Below are 21,399 nucleotides of genomic sequence, written 5' to 3'. Positions count from 1 at the left end.
GAGTTCCCGGTGTAATACCATGATTAATTTCTAGAGTAATCCATGAATTCCTGAATAAGTCTTTAGAATCGCTTATGGACTTCTAAGATGAGTTCCTGGAGAAGTCCAACAAGAAATTTTTGGAGAAATCCCAGATTTTTTTAAAGATTTCTAGGAGGACACACCGAAGGTACTTCTGCAGGACTCCTAGATTGTCTTGAATAATCCCAGCAAGTTTTTGAAGGAATCCCTGGAAAAATCTTAGTAGAATCCGTAGAAGAATTCTGGGAGGTATTACAGTAAGAATGACTGGAGGAGTTCTAGGAGGAATTGCTGGAAGAACCACAGCAGGAATAGCTTGAGAAATCCAGCTGACATTTCTGGATGAAGGCCAAGAGGAGTTCTTGCAGGAATCCTATGGGAAATTTATCAGAGAATCTGTGGACAACATATCTTGGAAAAACAATCTTGGAGGAATCACCGGAGAGTTTCTGAAGAAATCACAGGAAAAATTTCAGGAGGTATTCTTAGAAGTACCTAGTAGAAACCTCAGCTGAAATCCTAGAAGAAATTTCTAGAGAAACCCCATCAGGAATGCCGGGATGAATCCAAAGAAAAAATCCTTGGAATACCCAAAGAAGTCCCTTCAAGAACCGGTAGAGGTATTCTGGAAGAATCTATAGAGAAGGCCATGAAGGAATCGCAGGAGGATTTTCTGAAAGAATCTCAGGAAGAATTCCAGCCATAATACTGGGACAAATTCGTATAAGAATCACTAGGAAGAATTTCTGGAGGAATTGATGGAAGAATCACATGAGGAGTTGTTTAGGTATTCTTGGAGGAAGGCCAAAAAGAGTTTCTGCAGGAATACTCTGAGGATTTTCTGGAGAAATCTTTGGATAAAATCTCTTTAGGAATTCCTGGATGAGTCCTTGGAGAAATCCCTGGTGGAGAAACCATAGGAATTTCTGCAAGAATTCCAGGAAGATTGCCTGAAAATGTCTCAGAAAAAAGCCAGGAGAAAGCTCTAGAAGAATCCGTAGCATAATTTCGGAAGTACCTTAGTTAGAATTTCTGGAGGAAGAACAGCAGGAAGAACCGCATAAATTGCTCACAGCTCCAGTCACAGCTGGAATATCTGGAGGGATTCTTAGAATTCCTGCAACTATCATAGAAGTAATTTCTTGAGAAATCCTAGAATCAGCAGTGCCAGGGGTATCTAAAGAGATTTCCACTAACAAATGCTTGGAGGAATACCTACAGTTCTCCTTGAAGGAATCGGTAGAAGTATACTGGAGGAATTCCTGATGGAATCGCAGGAGGAATTTCTGGAGGAATCTCAGGAAGATTTCTCGAAAGTATTGCAGCAAGTAAGTATGCCAGGAGAAATCCCTAGAAGTATTTCTGAAGGAGTCCTAATGGGAATTGCTCCAACAATTACAGCTGAAATTCATGGAGGAAGGTCAATAGAAATTCTTGGGGAAATCCTCTGTGGAATTTCCGGAAGAACCTCTGTAGAAAGTCCTGGATATATCCTTTAAGAAATGTATGAAAGAATCAATAAAGGGATTTTATAGAAAAATCTCAGGGAGATCTTCCTGAAGAATTTCCGGAAGGACTTTCCTAGTAAAATTCTAGAAGGTACCACAGTGAGAATTTGTAGAGGAGGAGTGACATTGCTGGAAGAATCGCAGCAGGAGTTGCTTGAGGAATCCTAGCCACAATTCTCGGAGGAAGGCCAATATAAGCGCCTGAAGGAATTCCATGAGAAATTTCTTGAAAAAATCTCTGAATGAAATCTTTGAAAGGATTCGTGGAAGAATCACCGGAGGAACTTCTGAAAGGATCCCAGGAAGATTTCTTGAATAATTCCACCAGAAATTCCTGTAGAAAATTTCAATGGAAATTTATAGAGGAATCCCTAGAAGAATTCCGATAAGATTCATAGTAAGAATTTCCAAAGAAATCCTAGCAGAATTTGTTGGATCAATCTATGCAGAAATTTCTAGTAAGTACAACCCCATCATGCTTGCCTCGAGTATCCTAAGGGAAGTTTATTGAAGCAATATTGAATTGAATCCAAAAAGGAAGCCTAGAGAAATCACTGTATGAATAGATAGAGGTACTTCTGGAGGAATCTATGTAGAATCTATTTATTGTTCCTACCAATATCCAAAACGTACAACAGTTATATAAGTAATTCCGGGTGTGCTTAAGTTTTGTTCACGTGTGCCATTACTAAATATTAGAACTATTGTGTGAAGTTTTAAATTTTAGGTTTTAAAAAAAACATACTGCTTTTTACTAAAATTTTAAAATTTTAGGAAAAATTCTAGGGGGTGCCGAATATGTTCTAGGGGGTGCCAGGCACCCCTGGAACCCCCCCTAGCTACGCCAATGTAAACACTTACTTGCTAGAAGTAAGTCACAGTGACTTCTGCACAACAAAAACCTGCGCCGCCGTGACTCTTCGGTGACAAGTGTGTTACTTGGGTGGTCATTCTTCCATCGCTGGAAATGAATTGGCTGATGAGTTAGCTCGCTCTGGAGCATCACATGACTTCATTGGCCCTGAGCCAGCTATTCCGATATCGAAGTGTTGGATTAAGCTTCAGATTCACACCTGGGCTGTCATTCAACACAGACAATATTGGAATAGTTTGGAGTCATGTCGTCAAACCAAATTGTATAGTGCTGAGCCATCTCTACGGGTGGCGAAGTATCTAACTAATCTGTCTAAGCAGAATTGCAGCATGTTGGTCAAAGCATTGACTGGCCACTGCCGACTCAGCTATCACATGGCGAATATTCAGCAAGCTGATTCATTTGCCTGTGATAGCTGTGAATCCGATTATGGAACTTCGTATCATTTGATATGTAACTGTCCAGTTTTCGCGCAACTGCGTTTCCGAGTATTCGGTAAACACTTATTAAGTGAAACTGACTTCAGAAACCTGAATCTTCAGGATATTCTGTTGTTCTTAACCCGCTGTGGTAAAGAGCTATAGGCTCTCTTTCGCTTTATGCGTTATTACAGTGCCCTTTTCAGGGCGCTGTTTGAACCCATTGTGGTACGCTTGTGCGTTAGTACCCTCTTCCAGGGTATTTTTCCTATTTCCCTACCTGTCCCTATCCCCATCCAAATCCTTTTTCCTTCCTTTTCCCTCAGGTAGATGATGAAATAGGCTGTTATTTTGGCGATGGCACAAATGTCCCAAATGGAGGATAACGTGCCTCTGGAGCCGGCCTTCTGATACCTGAACCTGAAAAGCTGTCGATGAAAATTTCAACTGAAATGTCATTAGAATTGCTAGATCAAACTCCATGAAACTACTGAAAGAATTACAATAATTGTCGGAGAAATTCTCCCATAGGAAATTTCAAATGCATTACCAGAAAAAAAATCCCAGGGAATTTGCTGAGGATATTGTCAAAAGGATTTTTTTTTTTTTTTTTTTTTTTTTTTTATTACCGGCCACTATCCCCCACACCAAAAGGCTCAAGTTGAGCCCCCTGGTAGTGGACGCATCTAATCTAATCATACACTGGACAGCATAACGAGAAAACAAAACAAAACTACTATATGTGTATGCATTAAAAACAATCTAAGTAAAAAAAACTACTGAACGGGATAAAGTAACAAAAACAAAACAAAAAAGAAATCCCAGTGGAAACAAGTTCCTTTTAAGGGATCTCAGATATAAACAAATTAAAAACTAATACAAAAAATACATTAAAACTAATTCTAATTCAAGAACATTAAATTGGTTTAATGAATGATTTTATGATCATGGAATATATTCTCTGAGTTTCTCCTTCATATACATCTTTAGTTTAATCTTGAATGTTTCACGGTTTGTTATCTGCTTCAAATCAACAGGAAGCTGATTATATTTAAAAGGGCCAATATATTTAATTCTTTTCTGAGCAAAATTAGTTGAAGCTCTGACACGCTGCAAATTGTTTGCTTGCCTAGTTCTATAAACATTTAAAGCTTGAGGAAATTCCATATTGTGGTGCATAACACTACTATGTAATACATCATAAACTAATTGAATAGCTTGCACATCGCAGAGAGCAATCAATGGCAAAATTTTATGAGAACGGTCGGAATACAACATGAAAGTGGGATATAAAAAGGGACGTTTGAAAATGGTTTTCAGGCATCTGTTTTGCAACACTTGAAGTTTATTTAAATTTGAAATACAAGCTCTTCCCCATACTGATACTAAATAGTTGAACTGAGAATGAATGTAAGCAAAATAGAATGATAATAACGCTTGTTTGGTCACAAATGTAGAAATGCGTCGCATAATGCCACATAAAGAAGCAACCTTTTTTTCTATGTGTGTTATACGGTGTTTCCAGGAGAATGTTGCATCTAGAATAATTCCCAAATATTTGAAATGATCTACTCTTTCTATAGTAGTTTGTTCTATTGTTACACTACTATGAAATATAATTTTTTTTCTTGGCGAATGAAAAAACATCAGTTTGGTTTTTGATAAATTAAGGGAAAGCAAGTTTGTGTTGAAGTAAGCTAATAGAGAATACAAGTCTTCTTTCATTTTACGCATAATACTTTCACTGCAAATTCCTGGATAAAATAAGGCTGTATCATCTGCAAACAGCCTGGGAACGCCATGCAACGGTATGTTTCCTAGATCATTAATGTATGCAAGAAAAAGCAACGGACCGATATTACTACCTTGCGGGACTCCTATATCAATGGTTTTGTGAGAACTACTAACGCCATTTACAAAAACAAATTGCTTGCGGTTTTCTAAATAACTTTGAATAATATTATTAGCAACGCCACGAATACCATACAGGTCAAGTTTCTGTAAGAGAATTTTGTGGTCAAGCGTATCGAACGCTTTTTTAAGATCTAAGAACAGGGCACCCACAATATTTTTACTTTCGATCTCATTAATTATGTTATCAACAAGCTCGGTAATGGCTATTAAAGTATTACAACCCTGCCTGAACCCATATTGAAATTTGTAGAGCACATCATGCCTATTGAAGAAAACTAGAATTCTATTAACCAATAATTTTTCAAAAATTTTGTTAAAGACTGATAAAGTTGAAATCGGTCGGTAGTTACCAACATCCTCGGCATCGCTTGATTTAAACACAGGTGTAACTTTAGCCAGTTTTAAGCAATTTGGGTAAGTACCAGTTTCAACCATTTTATTAAACAACTGTGAAAGAATATTTGAAAAAAGTTGTGCGTTATTTTTCAACAGTTTAGCTGATATGTTATCCGGGCCGTGCGCCTTCTTATTGTCCAGACTATTAATTAATAAAAGAATTTCTGTAGAAGAAGCGGGACGCAAAAATATAGAGTCTGACACTCGACGAACATATTGGGATGGACAGTTTTGGTTACGTGTAATATTTGCAGCAAGACTATGACCAATTGAAAAAAAGTAATTATTAAACATGTTTGAAATCTCATGATTGTTCGTGATTCTTTTTCCACCACGTATCAATGAAATGTTCTCTCGTTTTGAAGTTGTACCTAATATAGATTTCAGATTTTGCCAGAATTTACTGTGAGGTGTATTATTCAGCAGAGGTTCAAAATATTGTTTTTTACTTATTCTCTTTTCTATATCTACCTTCCTAGAAATATGAATCAACATTTCCTTAAGATGGTTATCAGCAGGATGTCTTTTCAAACGTTTAAGGTAGTTGTTCTTTAATTTAATAAGTGTCCACAAATCAAACGACATCCATGGGCAAAAGGAACCTTTTACAGTGGCCTTTTTAGTTACACTTTTAGTACACTGAAGAAATAAAGCGTTATATTTTGAAATTATGCTTTCAAGGCAATGGTTTACGTCGTTAAAATCGACAATATTGCTTAAAAAACTTTGAAACTCTGCTTGAAGTTGACGATGATTGATGATTTTTTTTGTTAGCAAGACAGTATGTTTTTTAGATGGCAGATTCAATGAAGATATAACTATCGAATGATCACTAATATCATTTTGTATGGTGTCATTTCGTAAATAACTGATATCATCCAATTTGCAAATGAAATGATCGAGGATATTGGCACTACTGGGTCTTGTTACATGGTTATTGGAGCATACAAATCCGTATGATTCAAGAAGTGTTGAATATCTTAATACAACATTATTACATGCATTATTCATTGGGACATTAACATCTCCTGCAATAAGACAAGAATGATTGCAATCAGTTGACGAAAAAATGTTTTCTATTTTTTGATAAAAATCTGCAAAATCATAAGATGGAGGCCGATAAATTCCATGAACATCGTAAAATAATCCCTTGATATTAATTTTTACATGTATGTGATGATACCCATCAAGACTAACATTTTTAATTACTCTGTGTGATAAATTATCTTTAACGAACATAGCAAGACCACCATTGGATTGACTTCTACACGAAAACAAACTATTGTATCCAGAAATTTTGTACAATGAACAATTAGCTCTAGTTAACCACGTTTCACCCATTACAATTACATCAACCGAACATTTAAACATTTCCATGTACTGCGAAACAGAATCAAATTTATTTAAATCATTAATACCGCGTACATTCCACTGCAAAACACGCAATTTTGTTTCATCATTTCCTATTGAGCAATTATTGAAGTCATCAATATTATGGTGCAAATAATTTAATGAACTAGCCATAAACGGTATTTAAATACACTAATATGAATTACAGGAAATAAATTCTCAATTTGAATCTATTTTGGATTTTATGTTTTTTTTAGCTGACAGTGATGAACTAGTCGGTTCATATCATCAAAGTTTTTTATCGTTTCGACTCTTGATCCCTCTTGCTTTTTAACTAAAACAGAACCACCACGTCCTGTCCAGACATATTTCAACCCTAGTTGTTGCTGTCGAGCTCGTAGATACCGAAGAATTTGCAGTGAAAGAGGCGTCAATTCATCCCTAACAGACACTACAGTAGGCTTTCGATTGATCAAAAGATTTTCATTGATTTTGGAAGATAGTAATGTACCAAGTTTCCTTTTCTTCTCCTGTATCAGCTCTTTTATACAGTTGCGCTGAAAAACTACTTTCACTGGCGGTATAGAGGTGTTTGATTTCTTAACGCCGAATCTCACAGCGGAGATCACATCTTCCGAGTTCAGTTCAACTCCAATTGCTTTGCTAGTTTCAGAAATAAGACCATAAACATTTTCATTAGGCAAGGAAGGCAATCCGAGGAACACTAAGTTGTTCTGGTTTTGCTCTCTATTGGCGTTATCGACGTGCATTTCTAATTTATTCACGGTGGACTTCAAAGAGGTGTGAGACAATTTCAATATTTCTAGCTTCTAGATTTACAAAGAAAGGAGTTTTTTAATCAAAAACAAATTCAGAAGCGTGTCGATGCAAAATTTCCACATGAAATCCGAAAGAAAATTCAGAAAGAACTATCCAAACATTTTCTAAGGAAACAACCGTAGAAATTATGAAAGAAATTAGTGAAGAAGTTCCAAAAGCCATTGCTGAAGAAATCCTCAATATAATTTCTGAAGAATCTTCACGAAATTGTCAAATTCATTTCTGAATGAATTAAAAAACAATAATGAATTCAATTCATCCAATGAATAGCCGAAGAAACCTAAAAAAATGCCGAAAGACATTGCTTAAGCAATTGTCGATGATTTTTTTAGAGTAATTGCCGATGAGATTCTCTAGGAAGTTCCAGATTTATTTTTCTAATCTTTAAAAGATTTGCGATAAAAATAAAATAAAAATACTGAAGCAACTCCAGATGAGATATAGGACGACGCTGTTCTTCTAGTCAATTGTTATGTTCAGCTGATGTTGTAATTTCCTTTTTTATTTCCTGGCCATTTTACATAATCTTCTGGATTTCTTTCTTCCCTCTTTTTCTCGCACACTTAAACTAAATCTCCGACCTCAGCAAACGGACTGCCGGTAATTATTTTCACTGAATCTTGGTAAAAGTTTTACCGGGACGTCGTGAAAACTTTACCGGTAATCCAACTTTTTACCAAGATCTCGGCAAAATTCATCGAGGAAATTACCTCCAGGAATTCCGATCATTCTCTCCACGATACCTTACAAGAATTGCTCTAAGCACTTCTTTCTGGTGATTCTTTTAAGAATTTAATCACGATGGCTCGAGAAGCTCCTCCAAAAACCCCTTCCGAAATTCCTTATGGACAAGGTATTTGGAGTACATAGCTCAAATTTCCTACAGCGCCGTTTTTAGAACCGTTGAACGGATTTGGATGAGAATGCATCCCGATGTTGACAACCACTGAACAATCAGCATGATGCAAATTTCTACTATATCCGTTCAATGGTTCTAAAAAACGGTAATTTTGACAATTTGAGCTATGTACTCCAAATACCTTGTCATTAAGGATGTTTTTTTTTGATAATTACACAATGCATTTATCTAGGTGCCTCTAGGAGTTCTTCAAATAGATCTTCCAGGCGTTCGATTTTTTTTTCAGATAATCCTGAAGGCATTGCCTCAGGAATTTGTCCCAAGATTTGTCCATACACAGAAAAAAAATATGTAACTAGAATTCAGCTAGAAATCATGCACATTATGGGAATGCTAGAGTTAGTGCATATTTACATCAGATATCATGTAAAATTACGTTACAATCGTGTAAATTTCCGCTAATAGTCACGTAACCGGTTGGAGTCCATGATGGTTCACGCGATGGTTGGCGGAAATTTACACGATAGTAATGTAATTTTACATTATATCTCATGTAAAAATGCACTAACTCTAGCATTCCCTTTATGTGCATAATTTCTAGCTGAATTTTAATTACATACATATTTTTTCTGTGTAGATACAGAATTTCTAGTATGTAGTTTCTAGTAGCTTCTCCAGATCTTCCTCCAAAAAGTCTTGCAGGAGATTGTCCTTGGTTCTTTGTTTCAAGAAGTTTCTTCAGAATTTCTTTTTTTCTTAAGGAATTCCTTCAGAGAATCTTGATATAAGTCCTACTTAAGGGATACCGACGGAAGTCCCAAGAATACAGAAAGGAACCTCTAGCGCTCTGGCTCTACAATAATTCCAGGGATCCACAAATTAATGCCTCGTGAAATATAAGATTCCGCAAAAGAATTTCAGAAATCTTGACTGTAATCTTTGAAATCCTAGAACGAAATTCGCAATAGATGCCCGAACTAGAATGATCCATTTTTTTTTCCACAAAGTACGCCGTATTTTGATAAATTGATGAGTTCGTTTCATAATACTGTTTGCCTTAGTTTTATGCCCAAGCAACTATTTTATTGGTTGCTTTTTTATCTGTATGTATTAACGAGATTATTAGCCCTAGGCTAAATCTCGGGACCCACGCTTTACTTCCCTTCCGAAGGAAGAACTCACATTTTGTGAGTTTATCGGGAGTGGGATTCAATCCCAGGTCCTCGGCGTGATAGTCAAGTGTTCCAACCATCACACCAGGTCCGCTCCACCATTGGTTGCTTGTGTGACCGTAGCTGATCTTGCGATACAAGAGTAACATCCATGGGTGGTCAATCATGCTCAAGTTCAAACTCACAATGCCATTGGAATCCCACTGAAATCGTACGATTTTCATCGGAAATAAAAGGCTCTTAAGATCTTTTTGGTGTATATCAGAGTTCTCAATAATATCTATACGTATCATCCACTAGTTAACGATCAGTAAGCCTACAATTTTTCTTCGCAATTCTCGAAATCCTGTTGTATTCAGTACTCAGTATCATCGCCTGTCATTACTTCGACATTCGTGCGACGTGGCCAGCCCAACGCAGCCTGCCGTGTTATACTAGCATGACAAAATCTATCTCTTTACAACTGAGTATAATTCACAATATCTTACGGGCAGAACTACTTATTCAAACAGCAATGTATGTAGTTAATGCTATGTTAAATTGTATGTCGTCTTCATTCAGCTTGCATAACTTTAAAGATTTTTATACACAACAACTGATACACAAAAGTCTACAATATGAGTATAAAAGAATAGAACCACCCTCAATGCATTGGTAGTATCTTGACCTGCTGATTTGAAGAATATGTGTTTTTTGTTTTACATGTCCTTAATATTAAGGCTAAGTATAATAATGTTCTCTGAATCAGTATAATGCGCTTCTGTGTCGAACAGAAGCTTGTTCAAACAGAAATATCTGCTAAATGTTTCCATCCAACTACATCTTGTATATGATTCAACTAATCATGTTCTAGTTAATGCAAGATTCAATTGCAACTCGGTTGGTGATTATAGCCTCCGGCCGCAATCGTAATGAATTATCTCGCTTTACACGGCTATACCTCACGCCTAATGCGTGCACACGATTATTTTTTTCTCCTCCCGAGTTTAACACCGGCGGTAAGTACAGTGCTCTTTCCCATCATCGGTAATTACTTCATGGGAATCACCCTGCGCCGCTTCTTCCACCGCCACTGACTGAGCATTACCGGCCGCTTCTCTTCGAATATCTACACAAATTTCCCCCGCCTCAGCATGATGGCCCACCGCGCCAATGCGAATCCGAAATGTGAATTAGTTTTACTTTCAATTACCACCAACGACGATGACGACGACGTCGACGGACGACTCAACCACAGATCGTACACGCTCTCACTATCACCCCTTGTGGTAGTACCCGCGCGTACACTAGCTGCTGCGTGGCGAAACGAAGGCGTTGAGCTGCGCTTAAAGTCTACTGGCTGGGTTCACCACTTGGTGGAGCATACCAAGTCACTTCAAATCAAAGGCTGTTGACGTATCTTCCAGTCTACGCCCCCAATCAGCCATATGCATGCATGTGTTGATCATGATTGGCAATGGTAAGTCAGTCGACGACGGTCGTTCTTTCGGTAAAACATTGGCGGAATTTTAATGGGTTCATAATCGAGCGTAACGCGTGACAAGTGAACCAAACAGAGCAATTCCCAAGGAATTTATTTGGATTGCGCGGAGTTGGTCTGGTGCGTGCACCCCGGGTCGTCAAGGCGAACACGCCCTGAACTACTCGAACAATTGTTATAATACGTCTTTGATGGGGGGAGTGAGATAACGACGAGACTTTACCACCAGGGAAATGATGTAATCGAGGATGGGTTTCGGTTTTATTTTCAGCAATGAGCTTTTGTATAACCTTGAAGTTATTTTCAGATTTTGAGAATGGGCTTATGTAAATCAGGGTTGTTGTTATACTTCTTGCAAATTCCGGAAGATTGGCTTCTCAGTCTTGGTTTATTCAATGTAGTTAGGCCCTAAGTTTTGGTTCTTTTTTTAGGCTTTTTTTAAGTACTAGTTTGTTTGTTGCGTAAAATACTAAATACTAAATTATTTCTGGCAGTTTAATTAGATATATTATTGAGAGTAGATTTTTTTTTTCAAAAATTATAGAAAACTAATTTGTTCAAATGTTAACATAACACAAAACATGGAAACTTACATTTGCTCTATTTTATTTTTCGCTTCTGGCCTAACATTGGATGCCACGGTTCGAAAAATAACACAGAACACTATAAATGCACGACAAAACACATTGCCACAAATTCCCACATACAACACAAAACATAAATTTGCCTTGTTATACAGATGGGTAGCAACCTTCAATCGCATGATGGCGGGGTTCAGTCAATCCTGGAATAGTGTTTCATTTGGCTGATTGCCTTCTTTTTGCCTTGTTCTTAGCTCGTTTTCGTTCGTCTAGGAATTTCAATCCTTATTGTGCCACCACGATTTGGGTGTCATGACTGAAGCTCTATAATTTAAAGCTCATGTCAGGTAACGGTTTATATATCTAGTAGTTAATGATCACCCATAACGGTCATGCGGCTGTATTACGCTGGAGCACCGGAGCGCTACAAATGTAAATTTAAATTAGGGAATTATTATAAGGTGTGTTCTATTTTACCAAACAACATCATTTTACCAAAATAATTCCCAGTGGAACGTTAAGGATTGATGGAGAAATTTCCAGTGTAGTGGTACTGCCAATAAAAATCCCGAAGGAGCTCCTGCGGAATTTCGCTTTGGAACTCCTGGGGTAATTCCCAGTGAAACTTCAAGAGGAAATCCCCATGAAACTCTTGGAGGTATCCTAGTGAATCTTCTAGAGTCATTCCCTGTGCAATTTTTATAGGAATTGTCAATAAAACTACTAGGGAGGTTCCCGGTAGAACTAAATAATAAATAACAAATTCTCGGTGGAACTCCTAGAGGATTTTTGGAAGAGCATCTAGAATAATTCTCACTGAAACATCTACAGAAATTCCCAGTAGAATGCTCAATGAAACTTCTAGAGTAATTCCCGGTGAAACTACTAGGAGAGTTTCCTATGAAATTCCTAAAGGATTTTTTTTTTACTTATTTTGTTTTTATAATGATTTTACATTTTACAATTTATTACTGCCTTAAAACTATGTTAGTTTGGGAAGCCGAAGTACTCGCATCTGTTTCGAGGTTAAGGATTGAAGAAAAAAAAATAAAATTGGGAAGGACGGATTTATGGATTTAAAACTAAATTATTTGCTAACTTATACTAAAACATTGATGGGACAAATTGTCCATATCTGTAACAGAACCAAAAATAAAGGACTTTATCGGTAGAAAACGACAAGAAGAGGACAAACGGAAGGAGGGTGACGACAGACAGGGGTGAACAACAAAACCAAAAGGCGGACAACGAAAACAAGGAACGTACTACATCAAACTCTGACATCAACACGTTTCAAAAACTGGTAAATCAGGTTCATGTATTCCAAATCAAGTCCTGCCAACACTTCTCTAACGGGTTTCTGTTGTTTTCCTCGGACCCGGAGAATTTCATGCAGCTCAGATCTGACCTCACGATACTCATTGCATCCCCACACGACATGTTCGATATCCTGGTAAGCCACGCCACAGACACAGAGATTGCTTTCTGAGAGCCCAATACGGAAGGTATGTGCGTTCAACAAATAGTGGTTGGACATCAGCCGACACATCACACGAATGAAATCGTGGCCTAAATCCAACCCTTTGAACCATGGCTTCTTCGACACCTGTGGAATGATGGAGTGCAACTATCTACCCATCTCTCCATCTCTCCATTTGTGTTGCCAGCTGATCAAGGTCTCCTGACGGGCCAAAAAATTCGTCGAAGGCGATTTGATGCTCGTAAATTCGCCTTCGCTAGCGCCCACCTTAGTCAGAGAGTCCGCTTTCTCATTGCCCGGGATTGAGCAATGTGAAGGGACCCAATGTATGAGCGTTTGGACAAAGCACTCAAGACTTGGCGTATTCCTTTCAGGAAGTACGCTGAGTGCTTCATCGGTTTCATTGACCGAACAGCCTCCAGAGAGCTTAGACTGTCGGTAAAAATGAAGCAGTGCTCAGGTGGAAGAGTGCGAATGTACTCTAAGGTGTAGTATATAGCCGCTAGCTCAGCAAAGTATACCGAACATGGCTTTTGAAGCATGAAGGTGGCGCTATGAAATTCGTTGTAGACACCGAATCCAGTCGAATCATCGGTTTTGGAACCATCTGTGAAGAACTGTCTGGCCCCGCTAACATGCCCGAATTTACTTGCAAAAATTTGTGGAATACCTATGGAACGAAAAGATTCCGGTATACCGGTGATCGCATCCTTCATAGAGAGATCAAAATCCACAGAGGAGCTGTCGAAGTCTGAGAAGTTATCACGATTGGTGTTAACCGAAGATGGGCTTACCTCCAGCGTCATGTACCAGTAGTACACAGTCATAAAACGAGTTTGGGGATTCTGTTCCAGCAGCTTTTCGTAGTTTTCTATGACTAACGGATTCACAACCTAAAGGAATTACGGGGGGAATTTTTGCGTTAATTCTCGGTGGAATTGATTCCTGGTGTAATTCTTAGAGATTTTCCGGTGCAACTCTTGATAAATTTCCAGTGGAACTTCTAGAGGAATTTCCGGTGGAAATTCTGGAGAGACAGAATTTTCGGTGGAATTCTTGGAAAAATTTCCAATGGAACTACTGCTGAATTCCTACCGAAACTCAAAAAAAAAATCTGGTGGTATACCTAGAGGAATTTCCAGAAGAGCTCCTGCAGGAATTCCTGGTGAAAATTCTCAGCAGAAAGAAAGAGTTTCCGTTGGTACTCCTAGAGAAATCCCAGGTGTAACTCTAAGAGGAATTTACTGTGGAATTTCAATAGGACTCCATGGTTAATTTCCTAAAATATTTCAAGATGGAACTTCTCACCGAACTCCCAGCGGATATCCTAAAGGAATTCTCGGTGGAACTCTAGCAGCAATTCATGCTGAAGCTTCTACAGAAATTTCTGGTGGAACTCCTCTAGAAGTTCTCGGTGAATCTCCTAGATAAATTAACGGTGGAACTCCTATGTGAATTTCCGGTGAAACTCTAACAATTTCCAGTGAAATTTCTACAATATTTATAGGTGCCACTAGGGGAATTCTTTTTGGATCTCCTACCTAGCTAATCTTATTTCTAAACAAATTCGACATACCAAAATCAAAATAGACAAACACTTCGTAGAAACGACGACAACAAACATCAATGGGATAATTCTGTCCTTATAGGGTGCGGTGCCTCGGCAAACGAAGAAAATCAACACGTTTCGTTGATCGGAAAGGGGTGTTGAACTGTATTTTGCCAAGTAAATCTGAACAGTCGATGTTGAATGAAAAGGCGTTGCAGTAGTATCCTTCTATCCGCTAAGGTCGGCAAGTGCACTAATGCGCAGCGATGCTCGTACGGCGGCATTCTTAAAGGATCGTTCCATGGTAACCGACGAAGTGCAAACCGCAGGAAATTCTGCTGGATCCTTTTCATCCAATTGCACTGGTCAGCATGATAAGGCGCCCACACCAGCACACCATATTCTAGTATACTGCGCACCAGCGCGCAATACAGTGTTTTCTGGCAACATACATCTTCAAACTGTTTAGCATTTAGTTTGGTGAATCCGAGCAATTCAGGCCCCTGTTGTTCACGACTAGGTTTGCTTTGTAAGCTTCGTGGCCGTGTGGTTTTCGTCAAACGGAAAATTCTCCACTGGACCACTGGGTGTTTCGTGTGTTGTCCGTTGTCTCATGTTTGTGATCGTGAAAAAAATCCAGTGGAACTTCCGCTTACATCTCCAGGGAAGCACCTACAGAAAATTCTTGCTGAACTCTTGCGGGAATTTCCAGCCTATGAGAATTTCTTATGAAGATTTTTTTTTAGCTTCTAGAGGAATTTTTGATGGAGCTTCAAGAATGATGGAGAAGAATTCATAGTGAAACTCGTATAAGAATTTCTTGATGAATTCCTGCTGGACTCCTGGAGAATAATCGATGGGAAACCTCCAGAACTTCTCAATGTAACTCCTACAGAATTTCCCAGCAAAGCTCTTGCGAGAATTTAAAGTGAAACAAATACAGTTTCATTCCGATGGAACTTCTCATAGAATTTGCGGTGCAAACTCTCAGCGAAAATCCTAAAGGAGTTTCACCGGTAATTTCTTTAGTAGTCCCACCGAGACATTTTTTTCCACCGGAAATTCTTCTTGCAGTTTCACCTGGAAACTGCTGGAAGAGTTCCATCGGGAATACCTCCAGGAATTCAACTGGGAACGCCTTTACGAGTGTTCCCACCATCGGAAATTCTTATAGAAATTCCTCCAAAAATTCTTCTTGGAGTTCCACCAAGATTTCTCCGAGGAATTTCAACGGGAATTGCTGTAGTTTATTATCTGGGAATAACCACAGGAATGTCATCAGGAACTTCTGTAGCAACTGCACTGATAATGCTTCTAAATGTTTCACTAGGAATCCCCCTAGGAGTTCTACAGGAAATTACTATAGAAGTTTCATCACAAACTCGTGGAACTGCTACAAAAACTCCCAGTAAAGCTTAGAGAAGTTCTCGGTAGAATTTCTAGAGAAATCTAAATTCAGAAGCTTATTACTACAACGTGATTTTTGTTAAATTTGTAGGTTAGTGTTCTGCTGCCAAACTCTCATATTTGGGGCGTAAACATTTTAGTACCACCTACTGATACTAAAAGATCTAATTTTTCGATCGATTAATATGGAGTTAGTATTTGTAGCGTTCTCACGCCGTAATTATGAGAGTTAGTATATGTCGTCCTGGTTTTGTTTTTCATGAGATTTGTGCGATTAAAGTCGTGAGTAATTCGGCCATTGTGGAAGCCATTTTGAACTTCTAACAAGTCTGTCCTTAATCAAGGCATTTATTAGCATCCAAACTTTCAACATTCAAAACTTTGAAAAAAGTCATGGGCGACAAGGAGCTAAAATATTGCGCGCAAACCCCAAAATGTTATTCCCACCTTTGGCTTCCCGCGCCGAAGACCCAGCGCCAGATTTGGCGACAAAAAGATTTGACAGCAGTCGCCGGGCAGTTGGCAATCCTGATATTTGACGGTGGTCATCCGTTAGCTGTCGTGGGAGTGGATTATTGTCATGCAAATAGAGCATTTCGCTGAAAATACATGTGTACATATTATGTTATTGTAGACAGATTTTTTGCTGTGTTGGTGTGCAATATAGCGATTTGCTGTATCGCGTAAGCTTTCGCTGGTAGAAAATGTCGTATAACTCAGCGAGCCAAATAAAATTTTCAATGAAAAAAGCAATACTTGCTAGAATCCCGAAATGGCCGCCACAATGGCCGACTTTGGCACCTTCTCACGATTTCGAGTGCACAAATCTCTTCGTAAACAAAATCAGCGCACCTGATCTTATTTCAAGCTTATTACAAGTGCTCAAGACCAGAATAATAAAATGCACTGTTGTTTGAAGCTTCTTGAGATTTGTGCTTCTGAAGTTCTGATGCTCTGCTGAGGCTGGATTTCAAGACGTTTGTCCTTAAACACACCAAGCAGCATACATGATATGTGTAGCTACGCAAAACTGGATCACGTTTCCAACAACTTTAGGCGATTTTCCGGCAGCGCATTTTGCTCTGCAGAACAAAACAACCACCAATTACACACCGGCAAGTAGGTTAGTTGCAAGAAAATTGCATACCAACTCCCAGAGGTTGTTGATGCCTTTGTAGTGCATCTCATCTCTCAGCTGATTTCCACAACGCTGTGCTGCCATCATTATCATCGAGCTTCTCGTGATTCGCCTGAAACAAGATGTTCCTCTAGCGGAGCTCTAGACAGTCTAGAAGAGAGTCTCTGATCGGCCATCAGGTGTTTTGTAGGCAACAATGCTGAATACAAAACGCGGGGCAGAACATAAAACAGAACAGCGATATATTTCAAGGAAGTAAGATAACAACACATACGGGAGGGGAGGATGATTCTTCCGACTATCAAGCAAGACGTAAACTAGCAGCAGCAGCTTGGGAGGAAAAAAGAGCGAAGGTCGTGCGAAACAGTCAGCTATTTAGTCAGTCAGTCAGTCAGGCAGTTAGCGGTGTGTTGATTAGAGAATGATAATCATGCAAACCCCCCGATGATGCTGCTGGGGGGAAGATGATCTCATACTTGGCCTTGCCGTTGTCCGTTAGTAAGGGGCAATAAATTTACGGATATCATGACAGTTATGGGATGACTTATGCGAAACTTGGATGATGTTATCTTGATCAAAATTCGATGTTCACTGGTAGAAATAGATTTGAGCAGGAAATTTAAGAATAATTGCAATTACAAATAGAAACGGGTCATGGATTGAGCCAAGAACATGTCTCAAGATGTTCACTGTTTGATGTAACACTTATTTTCTCAATTGACTCTTCAACTACATCTAGGAAGATTTTCTAAATTTCAAGGAAAGATTCTTCAACTTCCAACGATTTCCTCGCACGTTCCATCCGCGTCCGGCACCAGTCACAACACAATCAAGATTCCATACAAGCCAGCTGTGTCTACACGGGCGACGGCGGCAGCAGCAGCAACAGTACTGGGATGCCTCATCCCAGCACACTTATCCCCGCTTCCAGTTCCGTTCCGATCCGCCACCACTTACCTGGGACCCCTCGGAGCATTTTCGTTCCATTCCATTATCGCGCGCATCATTATCAGCAGAACACGCAAACACGACTTTTGTTTTAGTTGGCTTTTATCGCTCCGCTCCGTCAGTGATAGAGAGAGGTGTAGCGTGGAATCAAGTTCTAACGATCCGTACCTACCGGATTCCATTTTTTCCCCCAAATTTCGCGTGCCCAAAATAAGTGCGATTAGAGTGAGCGTGGGCGTCCGTACACCTACCTATTTGCGGTTGAGATCAACAAGCGTTTCTATTGAGACTGCCCAGAAGTCTCATAGTCTGATTAATTCTGATTCTAATCACGTAAGTGCTGCTGTTGCTGCTACGACGGCTGATGTTCAAAGTGGATTATCGCAAACAACCCTGACTGTGACATTGAAACCAACTGCGGCGAATTTGCGCGATATCACGTGTTAGTTCCCTCGCGTCATTGTCGTCGTTGTTGCGTGATTGCAATCATTCAAATTGCCGCAGTACTCGAAGATTTTCCACCTCAACGAGGGTGAATGCACAGTGGGACAGTTATGGAAGAAGATGATCAAAAGTACTAAGGAAAAATTTCATGATCTACACTGATGTGAATATGATATCTTGTGTTTTTCAAATTGCTCGTCAAGCGGAGTAACGTCGTCAAATTACAATATAGTAAGGACCCGATTTTGTCAGCCCCATTTTACGACAAACTTTTTGCTCTCATTATCTTACGGTTACATTTTAGCAATTTATTAATATTTGTCATCAAACTACAGCTGAGATGCAGAACATAAAGGAACGAAAATTTAAAAAAAAACTGTTTAAGTTTTTAAAGAGAGCAAAAAATGTTTTCCGAAAAGGGGCTGACAAAATCGGGACACTTATGTATTTAAATTGTTTATTTAAACAATGTTGCCATCGTGTACAGTTCTACTTTGCCGACGGACGACAAAAATATTAACACGATACATGTATTGTGTTTGCTATTTTTAGTTCAATGATAGAGAGTTCTCGTTACCGTAAATCTTTTTCTTATGACTGTAGAATATTCTTCATTGACACAAACCAGGTTACTCTCGCTTTGTGGATCCGTGTACCTATGTAATTGCTTGTTTAGCTACCGTACACTACAGTAGATCAGAAATAATTGATTTAAATCCAACGATTTAGTATTTTTTTATCTTCTAAACCATAATGGGATGAGCCTTGGAATAATAATGGAATATAAATGCCTTGCTTCAGAGAGGCAACTAGCGCACATCGCACCTTCAAGGTTTTGCGTAGCCTGCAGCAACGAAGATCGATAACTCGCTTCAGGGAGTCCACCAAAGTATCATGTAGCGTTTATCCAGTTTCCCGACTCCCTTTGTCCTCGGAAAGCAGGCAGGGTCGACACCACGCCAGCTTTCAACTGCATATATGCTACTATAGCAAGTATCTGGATTCTGGAACAGGAACTGGAACTAGGAACTGATACCGCATGCACAGCGATTTGACCTTCCCACAAGGTCCTATCAGATAGCACACAGAAGGACGTGTTTACATGGGGCCTCCACCTGTCCTGGCCCTTGCCGGGGACCCCTTTCCAACCGCGGGCTCGGATCCAACCCAGTAGACCGACGCCACGACAGCAACGCCATCAGGATTTCCTCGCCGTGGCCACTTAATCGCTGTAAGGGTCGTTTTCGACCGCAGGGCACCGGTATGACCTACGAAGCCGACTCCGAACCCCTGGACCACGTCTTGTACCGCATCTGAACTAGCCATTTTCCGAGTCCACGCGCCACTCCTCTGTAGCTCCCAGATGATATGGGTAATAGCCGTTGAAACGGCATTCTAGCCAAACTCATCCCTACACATCATCTGGACAAGATTGTCCGGAGTAGCGTCTGCTCCGCATGTGGCAAGCATGCGGTCACGCATTGTGCGAAAACGCGGGCACACGAACAAAACGAGTTTCACGAGTGCACTAAAGTAGCACAAACAGGGCTCTGCCACTTCCAAACCTCTGGGAAAACGCCCTCGTCCATGCAGTTCTACATAGCAGACCTGAACATCCTGGGAGCCTATATAAAAGCTACTTTTAAGGCGAAGTTCGGAATTCCGTCCGGACCTGGAGCCTTACTAACGCAAAGGGACTTTGCTATTCCCGCAAGTTCCTCATCGGTAACCCTCTTCTCATCGCCAGCTGCAGTTTTTTATTTCTCTCTAGAGATTGCTCTGTAGGAGCCATTACACCTCTTGTCTTGGCCATCACGATCCTGTAATCATCACCCAAAGGATTCGCATTGGCACTCTCAGAGACCCTACAGCAGACCTTTTTGTTTGGCCTTATCTCAGTCTTTAGCGCGACTTTGGCAGCGGCGAACCCACCATTTATTCCGCTCTTCCTTACTTCGTGCTCGCTGAATCCGCCATCTTGCCCGTAGGCAGGCGCGGTGCAGGTTCCCTTGAGTCCACCAGTAAGCCGGTGGCCTCCCATTCCTAGGGTGGACTCGCCAAGGCATTGTCGCATTGCACGCACGCGAGTGCACCGCCACCAGCTCGTCGTTGTCTAAACCAAGTAGGTTTCGCTGACAGCAGAGCGCCTCCCTAAATACCCTTCGTTGAAGTATTTTTTTTTCCTTCTAAACCATAGGGGGATAATCTGCTCAACAGACACCCTAACAGAAGGTTAGGGTAGTGTAGGTCTGAGGCCGTCTTCTACAACAAAAGTAAAAGCCAGGACTACTCTCTCCTCGTACCCACTAAACCATTCCTATGGTCGCCAAACCCTACGTCTCTCCGGAACCACCTAGAAGGTATTGCTTCAGAAAGGGGCTAGTGCACATCGCACCCTCAAGGTTAGCTGCGTAGCCCAGCAGCAACGAACATCGATGACTCGCTCTAGAGAGTCCATCACGGTAACATGCTGACGCTTAGCCAGTTTCCCGAGTGGTCCTCGCCACTCCCTTTATCCTCGGAAGGCGGGCAGGGTCAACCCCGCCCGCGCCCAACTGCTTTGCAGACATCAAGAACTGATGCCCATGTGCAACCCGATCACTACCCTTCAGGCCCTATCCGCTGCACCAGAAGGTTGCTGACAGCAGGGTCTCCACCTGCCCCGACCCTTGCCGGGGACCCCTTTCCAACCGCGGACTCGGATCCAACCCAGTAGACCGACGCCACGACAGCACCGCTACCGGGACTTCCTCTACGCGGCCACATAATCGCTGTTAGGGTCGATCTCGACTGCAGGGCACCGGTATGACCTACGAAGCCGACTCCGAACCCCTGGACCACCTCTTGTACTGCATCTGGACTAGCCACTCTCCGAGTCCACGCGCCACCTCCTCTGTAGCTCCCAGACGATATGGGTGATAGCCGTTGAAACGGCGTTCCAGCCAAACTCATCCCTACACATCCTCTGGACCAAGTTGTCCGGGTTTGTGTCCTCCCCGGATGTGGCAAGCATGCGGTC

At 40.5% G+C, this 21,399-nt stretch overlaps 1 protein-coding gene across 3 annotated transcripts in view; it reads left to right on the top strand.

Annotated features, from left to right (window-relative positions):
- Window positions 1-21,399, top strand: part of LOC109425564 (putative mediator of RNA polymerase II transcription subunit 26) — a 220,572-nt gene that overhangs the window by 180,171 nt on the left and 19,002 nt on the right. Inside the window, exon 1 of one of the 3 annotated variants that reach the window (XM_062858414.1) lies at window positions 17,997-18,269. The exons of the other annotated variants lie outside the window; for them this stretch is intronic. The gene's annotated coding sequence lies outside the window, so the exon portion shown is untranslated. Of the gene's footprint in view, window positions 1-17,996; window positions 18,270-21,399 lie in introns of those variants that run through there. 3 annotated transcript variants of the gene reach the window in all.

Source organism: Aedes albopictus, chromosome 3 (genome assembly GCF_035046485.1).
Source record: "Aedes albopictus strain Foshan chromosome 3, AalbF5, whole genome shotgun sequence".
Classification (NCBI taxonomy): Eukaryota; Metazoa; Arthropoda; class Insecta; order Diptera; family Culicidae; genus Aedes; species Aedes albopictus.
The sequence above is the reverse complement of the archived record's forward strand: the minus strand, read 5'-3'. Positions and strand labels throughout refer to the sequence as shown.